The sequence below is a fragment of the Spermophilus citellus genome (genome assembly GCF_964194105.1).
Source record: "Spermophilus citellus genome assembly, chromosome: 5".
Taxonomy (NCBI): Eukaryota; Metazoa; Chordata; class Mammalia; order Rodentia; family Sciuridae; genus Spermophilus; species Spermophilus citellus.
This window is the reverse complement of record NC_138186.1, coordinates 13407066-13414427: the sequence shown is the minus strand read 5'-3', so window position 1 is coordinate 13414427 and position 7362 is coordinate 13407066.

The following is a 7362-nucleotide window of genomic DNA, read 5'->3' as shown; positions in this document are numbered from 1 at the left end:
TGGAGAAAAGTCCAGAACTCCTGTAAGGTAAGAGACAGACCTGCAGGAAGGAAGCTTTGTGAAGGTGGAAGAACAGATAGGAATGATGCTGTGATCTTCCAAGGATTGCTAGAAGCTTCTAGAAAGGAGGTTTCTTCCCTACAGCCTTCAGAGTAAGCATGGTGCTGCGGACACTTGATTACAGACTGTTAGCCTCCAAACTGTGGGAGGCTGAACCTCTATTTTTTTTAAGCTGTCCAATCTGTGGTGGTTCGTTATAGTAACTCTAGGAATCTAAAACTTATAATAAGAGCTACACTACTTCCAGGTTATTGTAACTGTAATTAGGTTTTTGCAAATATAATTAGATTTGGTAATAAAGTTTTAGTTAAATGTTAATTTGAGGTTATTTAGATGGTGGATAAGTGAACTTGTGTGATGATAGTCCATGCTAGGAGTACTTAGAGGGTATCTCAGGAGTGATGGTGTGAGGGGTGAGGTGAAATGGCAGGCACGGAGTGCAGGAGGGGGCAAAGCAAGATGCACTAAGGCAGTAAGTGACAGCAAAGGGCATCTCCGTCCACCTACCAGGGAATAGGGGTCTTGTCCTTGGTCCCTGTAACACAAGTCAGGCCCTGGAAAGAGACATACATCACATTTGCACAACAGTAGCTTAGAGTTTTTTGGCTCTCATCTGGGGATCCCCTAGAGTTGTGTTTTCAAACTTTTCTTCAATAAGTAACCACAGAACCAAGGTTCAAGAGCACATGGTGTTTCCATTAAGCCCTCTGGACTGGACAAGTCAGTTTCCTTTAATATCGTCAATATGGTACCCCCTTGGGGTCCTCATGTGAAGTATTGCCTTCTGAAGTAGCAATTACCCATGGTCCACTACCATCAAAAACATGAATGGAAATCCCAGAAGTAAAGAGCTCTTGAGTGTTAAATGACGTTGATTATAGAATATTATTATAATTGTGCTCTTTCATTCTGAGGGATTGCTGTTAATATCTTATAGTGCCTTATTATAAATTAAACTTTATTATGGCCGTGCATGCGGGGTACCACTGGATACGGGGTACCACTGCACAGCCACAGACACCATCCCTGTCTTACAAGCCCAGGTCTACAATGGCTCCCAGCTGGGCTTAGAGTTCATCATTGAGTTGGGGGTTGTTTCTCTTGACTTGAGGCTTACAAAGTTGTCCACAATGCCGGGTGCGGAGACCCTGACTCATCTAGGGAACGATGGTTCTCTTGGCTTCTTCCTGTAGGTTTGGTTGGATGCTACAAGGTTGTCACGGCAGAAAAAGCCTGGCAGAGGCGATGCTTGGCGGTGCCAACACCATCTCTTTTACGATACAGAGAGTTTTACTTAACCGTACGACTTTAAAAATCGGAAAAGTTGAGTTGTTGCGAGCACATAGAACGACAGCCTAATTGCCTTTTAGGATGTCGTTGGGAAAATTCTCATATGGAATAGAGCACGTCTTGTCTGAGAGTTTCCAGAATCGCGCAGGCGATTCCCAACAAGGTAAAGTCATTCGGCATTTGTTTTCCTAACCACAGCGTCTCGCTTCATCATTCAAGTCTTAATAAAATTTAGTGTTGAGTGAAAACGATCCCTAATGTGTAACCAAATATATCTGCGCAGGCTAGACTTAAGCCTCAGCGGAAGGCTTGGAAGCTCTTGTAGTGGAATCCATCTTTCTCTTCCCCTGTCAGCATCTCAGAGGAGCAGCTGCTCTGGGTGAGCTGGGACGACCAGGCATCTGCTTTACCAAAGCTGCCGTGACACCAGAGGACATGAACCTCCAAACTAATACAGATGGCCAGGCAGGGGCTGCTGTGTTCCTACTCTGGCCATGCGATCAATGCACATGGCCAGAGCCACACACACAGTAGGCATTTTGCAATTATTTGTTGAATTAATGGAGGAATTCTACGGTGCAGAGGAGTGTAATGTGGTTCTGCTCCTTGAATGGATTACCATTTTGTTTCATCTTCCCAGATGTGGAACACGGATCAAAACTTAAACGTAGAGTGTCCTGTAAAAATGATATTCTCACATATAATATGGTTATGCTATAATATGCTAATGTTTATGTTAATCCACATTATGTAAACTCTAGATTATTTCCAACCTATTTTAATGCATTTGTATCAGTTTTATTGATACATTCACAGAACTGAAAACTTGGGACCTTAATGGATTAAGTAGAACCCTATTATCACCAAAGAAATGCATTATGTTTAACTACACCATTAATTAGATGAGGATGTCCATTTAATGGTCACAATAGAGTTCAAATAATGGAAGAGGAAAGACTGTGACAGATAGATCTTGCAACCTTGATGTTAAGTGAAATGGGTCAAACTCAGAAGGCCAAAGGTCATATGCTTTCTCTCACGCGGAAGCTAAGAGGAAGAAGGAGAAGAAGGGAGGGGGTGATCTCATGAAAAGCAAAGGGAGATTAGTAGAATAGAGGGAAAGTTCTGGGGTGGGGAGAGGGGAGGGAGGAGGAAGTGCTGGGGTGAATGTTGGCCAAACTATATTGTTATATTGTGTGCCTGTACTGGGATGTAACAACAAACCCCACCGTTGTTAACAACTATATGCACCAAGAAAAAATGTGCTGAAACGAAACAAAACAAAACAATAATAATAAAAAAGTTGGTGGTGGAGAGAAAACCATCCTGGCGTGAGTCAGACCGATCTGGATTTGACTTCCAAGTGCGCGTAAATCACTGAGCGTGTTACTTAACTCTGTCTGGGCATCTAACACCCACTTGAAGTCTCTGCTTTGTTACTCTGTGCTCTGTGGGGGTTTCAGTGGTGAATAAGACACCCTTCTTGCTCCCACAGGGCTCACTCTCAGGCTCCCCATTGCTTCGGGATCTCTGTGACTGGTTGATATGATACCTGTTTGGGTAAGAAGGGATCTTAGGAAAGCTCAGCCCACCTGAGGCTCCTCAGGAGCCAGTAGAACCCAACAGTTGTTCTACTTTCAGCCCCTTCTCTTGGTAAGAATGGTGCCAAACCAACACCGACTTCTCTAAAACAGCTTAAGTTTTTATCGTATGAACAGACAATCAAGATTGTCAAAGCTATATCCTCCTTATCTATTCCTCCAAGGGCAAGAAAACCTTAGTTGGCTCTCGGCTGCCAAGATCACTGACCAGCTTAATTTTGGGGGGTGCTGTAAAATGTCTTAGCTCTTTCAGGGAGGGGTAGAGGGCTGAGACACACGCCCAGCCATCCCCTGGCAACTTGCACAGTGAACAGTTGTAAATTAGGTGACATTTGTCCTTAGAGCCAACCCCTTCTGTCCCCCTTATTCCTTTTCTTACAATATCCTCCTTTTCCTACTCCTAAGCCTACTCCTTCCCATATTAAAACACACTTACAAGTCACCCCACGTCCCTCATTTGTTGTTGAACATGCATGAGTTTCAGCCAACACATCACTTTTCTTGGAAGTAGTTTCATGTTCAAATTGTCTTTCCATGTAAAGTGGGAGACTTTATTCCTAGCAGAGGATTTCTTCTTTCCACTTAGCAGAATATTTGGTGTGCAGTAAGAGCAGAGGTTCTTTGGGTAAGAAGGGTAAGCTCCAATCTGGAGCTCTACCTGCATGTGATCCTGATGCTCAAGGGCCCGCCTCATCTTTTTTCCTTATCGTTATGATTTGGATGTGGTGTCCCCAAAAAGCTCATGTGTGAGACAATGCAAGAAGGCTTAGGGGTGAAATGATGGGGTTATGAAAGCCTTAACCCAGTAAGTGAATTAATCTCCTCATGAGTGGTAACTGAAGGCAGGTAGGGTGTGGCTAGAGGAGGGCGGCATTGGGGCATGACTTTGGGATCCATATTTTGTATCTGGTGAGTGAGTCTCTCTGCTTCCTGATCATCTGTGAGTCACTTCCCTCTGCCACCCTCTTCCGCCATGATGTTCTGCCTCACCTGGAGCCCCGAGGAATGGGGCTAGCTACGCACCCGCTCTGAAATTGTGAGCCCCCCTAAATAAACGTTTCCTCCTTAAAAATATTCTTGTCAGGTCTTTCAGTGACAGAAATGAAAAAGCTGATTAAAACACTTATTAATTTGTCCTATGTCCCATTCTATCCATGTTCTCTCCACTGCAAAGTCATGTGAAACTGTAATTTGATCATCACTCTTAAAGGAAATCTGGTATTGACGGTGGAGAGAGGACCTTAAATGTTACTGTTCTCTCTAGTGCTGGGGACCTCAGCTTCCAGGGAAGCCTAAGGTAGATGGTATTTGGTAATGAAGTCTATAAGAAGCTGCAATTCATTCTCTGGTCAGTTTATATCCTCAGTACTGTCTAGCGACGTGGAATTAAGCTTTGTTGGGGATAAAGACAGGTAGACACGGCACTTGGCCTCAGGAGTTTGCCATCAGGCAGGATAGAATGGGGGATCCCGAATGCCAGGCACTTGCAGCCACCACTTTGGATAATCTTATCTAATCCTGGTAGATATTGTAATCTTATCTTTGCAGATAAGGAATCCCAGCTCAGATAAGCAAACTGTCTTCCCCAGGTCCAATACAGAGAAAGAACGATGGAGTCAGAATGGGAATGTAGGTCTGGTCTGGGTCTCCAGTGGGCGTTCCCTTTGGCCTTCCACAGCAGGAAAGAAACCGAGGCCAAGGGGAATGTGCAGACAGTGATGTGGAAGGTGTGGGAGTTCGGGAACCCTGGAGGGGTACAAAAAACTTTTAGGAGAGGGGCTCGGTGGCCCTCAGGTGAAGTCTGCAGCCAGGGACAATGACTGGTTCCTTCCACGGTAGCTGGGAGACCAGGGTCTTCCCAGGTAGATTAGCTCAAGCAAGGGCTTGAGAGTAGGATAACTATGTGCTGGGGCCCAAAAGGGGGGACCCAGAAGAGGATGAGGTCTCACTCACCATGTGCAGCTGTGGAAAGGTGAGTGAAATGCAGGAGGCTGTGTCCCTCTAGGGAGAGGACAGTTGCTGGGAGCCATTGCCCCTGGAGTAGGTTGTGGGGGCCTGCTGAGGAGGGGGTGGACAGGTGAGGGAGCCAGGTGGTCCTCCTTCCCTCTCTGGAAGCCTGGCCAGTTTCAATTTACATAACAGCTTAATCCACAGAAACCGGAGCCAGAGGCAGGTTCTTTCTCTCTCTTTTTTCCTCTCCAAGACACGGAAACCTTTATTTTCTCCCTACACCACAAACCAGTGCTGTTAAATAATATTGGATAATTGCACCTGTCGTGCTCCCCATATTGTGCCAAAGAAAAATAATTGCTGGTTTTCTGCTTTGCCGTTTAGCTGTGACTCCGTCATTTGACTCGGAGCATGTCATTTTCTCCCATTTTAGATTGCGTACAGTCAAACTATGTGAAAGGACTCCCAGATAGCGGCCCTGCGTGTGTGAGTGGGCGCAGGCCTCATTCAGCAATGATTTCTAATTTATACAGCATTGAAAATCCACAGCTATAAATAAACAGTTCTGACTGGCTTTGCTGCCTACTCAAATGCTTTATTAAAAAAAAAAAAAAAAAAGGCATGAGAAAGGAAAACAAGACCGGGGATGGAGTCAGGTTTCTGGGCCTGGGAGGGAAGACAGAGCACTCAGCCCTGGGGTGGCTCAGGGCACAGCCTTCGGCCTTGGGGGAGGCCTGGCCTAGTCGCACCACCCTCCTGGCCCCCTCACGCTCCCTGGGTATGGGTGCAACATGTTTGGGGATTACAGTATATGAAACCAGCTTCCTGTTATGACAGATACTGCTAGCATGTAGGTGCAGAGCTCAAAATAGCTCAGGAAATGTATGGCCCTCGGGGGGAGGAAGAGGTGGATGAGATCTTCTACCCAAATTTAAAATCGGTTTCACATGAGAGCGAGCCACCAGGAAACAGAGGCACAAGCCTGAGCCGGTCCTTGGGGGTGGTGCTGCTGCTGCTACTCCTGGTGTCTGGGCGGGGGAGAGCTTCCGACCACTGGGGGGCCCCTGACCACCTTCTCTGTGCACGATGTGAATGCATTGTTATTTTTAATAAAGGCCTTCAGATGACCAGTTACTGCCTTGCTCTGTAATAGCATTAGAAAGACAGGCTGCAAAATCAAATATCCTAATAAACTTGGTTCTATCATTTCCCTGTTCTGAACCCACATGTGTGTTGGAGACAAGCTATTGAGGACCCAGGGACTGGTCACATCTCTTCCCAATTCTGCCTTTGGTCCCATGTTGGTAGCTTGAAAAAGGCACCAGTTGGGGGGGGGGGACGCAAACATGGTGTCCATGTCTACGTCATGGAAATGGGCAAACTCTATAAATCAGGATTTTACAACTCTTTTACCCCCCCCCCCCGAGTTGGTTGTTAAACATTGACCACCATTTGAAGCTTCATTTACTCATTGTAAAACTAGGACATGTTTTCTACTTACAAAATTTTGCGAGGCTAAAATGAATGAGGGGGATTGTAAATTTCATGACACTCTATAAATCTCGCTGGTATCATGGTTTGGTTTCTATTATTGTTATCTGGTAATTACGAGGGACTTAACACAGCCCTGCACAGGAGCAAATACTGTACATCTTTGAACACGTGTTTAGTCCGTGTTCATTACAGGTGGGTCACTGCGCATCTTTTCTCAAGCTACAGCTGCCCCACGGAAGCTCTTGTGTGCTGGTTGTATACGTGCTCAGTGGGAAGTGGCTTGGAGATCTCTGCTGTGGGAATAGACGGACTTGCACAGTGACCAGTCATACTGCAACCAGGGTTTAATTTAGTCCTGGGATAGCAAAGCCACAAATAGAAATCTGCAGCCCCATCTCAGCCAAGAGCTTACCATGACCGAGAAGTATGCAGCCCGAGTCATCTCTGGGTGTGGAAAGTTTGGGTGATCCCCAAGCAGGCATTATGGTGGGGGTATTTCCACTGTGGCAACTGCTTCTGGGGCTTGCTGAGACCAGGTCTCAGAGCAGTTAAGAGGCAGCAGCAGGTGTGGGAAGAGGTGATGTCCCCAGCTCTATCCCCCAAAGACCCAAAGTTCATGTTTATGAGCAAGGAGAAGAGAAGTGGGGATTGCCTAGGTGTCCTGGTGCCTGCCCGCGTCTTTCCTGGGGATGCATGCCCTGTTGGAATGTTTTTCTCTCTTCCCTAAAAGGAAGACTGTTTATGGTGTCCATTTTTACCAACTTTCTCCTATAGACTGTCAGGTCATCCTGTCGTTTTCCTGCTCTGAACCCAGAGTGTGCTGAAGACAGGCTCTTGAGGACCAAGGGGCTGTGTACCTCTCTCCCTGGCTCTGCCCTGGCCATACTCTGCAGTCTATATCCCGACCCTATGAGCCCAGACACACACTAGAAGACTCAATCATGGCTACCTACCAGTGGACATTGGC